The sequence below is a fragment of the Etheostoma spectabile genome, chromosome 6 (assembly GCF_008692095.1).
Source record: "Etheostoma spectabile isolate EspeVRDwgs_2016 chromosome 6, UIUC_Espe_1.0, whole genome shotgun sequence".
Classification (NCBI taxonomy): domain Eukaryota; kingdom Metazoa; phylum Chordata; class Actinopteri; order Perciformes; family Percidae; genus Etheostoma; species Etheostoma spectabile.
This window is the reverse complement of record NC_045738.1, coordinates 24,357,513-24,358,279: the sequence shown is the minus strand read 5'-3', so window position 1 is coordinate 24,358,279 and position 767 is coordinate 24,357,513.

The window sequence follows — 767 nt, the reverse complement described above, 5'->3', positions numbered from 1 at the left end:
ATCCATCAACATCCATTCCTTTAATTTTAGTCTCAATAATTCCTAATTTCTATTTTTCTAACTCAAATATTAGGTATAATTTCCTATAAATGAGATTTACTGACCATAAACTCCAAAAATAACTCAAACTAAAGTTAACCCTTGTGTTGTCTTCCCGTCAACCATGAAAAAAAAAATGCTTTTTTGCAACACTATTATCTTTTTCCTACATTTTTGTCACTTTTTAAATGTTGCAGGTGCTTTTTTTGGTATTTTTTTCAGTCATTCGATATTTCTAATGTTGACATTTTCAGCATTTTTATTTCGAAGGCCCATTTTTTAAATAAAAATACTGAAAACGGGTCAAATTGGACTCGAGGAAAACATGAGGGTTAACAAGTTAGTGTTACGTAGTGTTGAAAACATCAATAAAAGTGAAAAACATTCAAAAAAGCATAAGAATTGTTGAAAAAAACTGACAAAAACATAAGAAAATGTTAAAAACATTGATAAAAAGCTTCAACAAAAGTGTTGATTTTGACGGGAAAACAACACAAGGGTTAATAATTATTCTTTATTTGTCAGGAGAGACTTCATTGCAGACTGACTGTACATAAGCATAATATGAAATGTACAGTCTCCAGGGATTAGACTCCATCGTTAAAAATATTTTAAAGGGGTTGAAAATCCCCCCCACCCCCCACCCGGAGACTGAACAAAGGGGGGTTCTGCCGGAGGAGGACTCAGGTTGCCATGGTTGATAATGACCAGAGGTGGAAGGGGGGGGG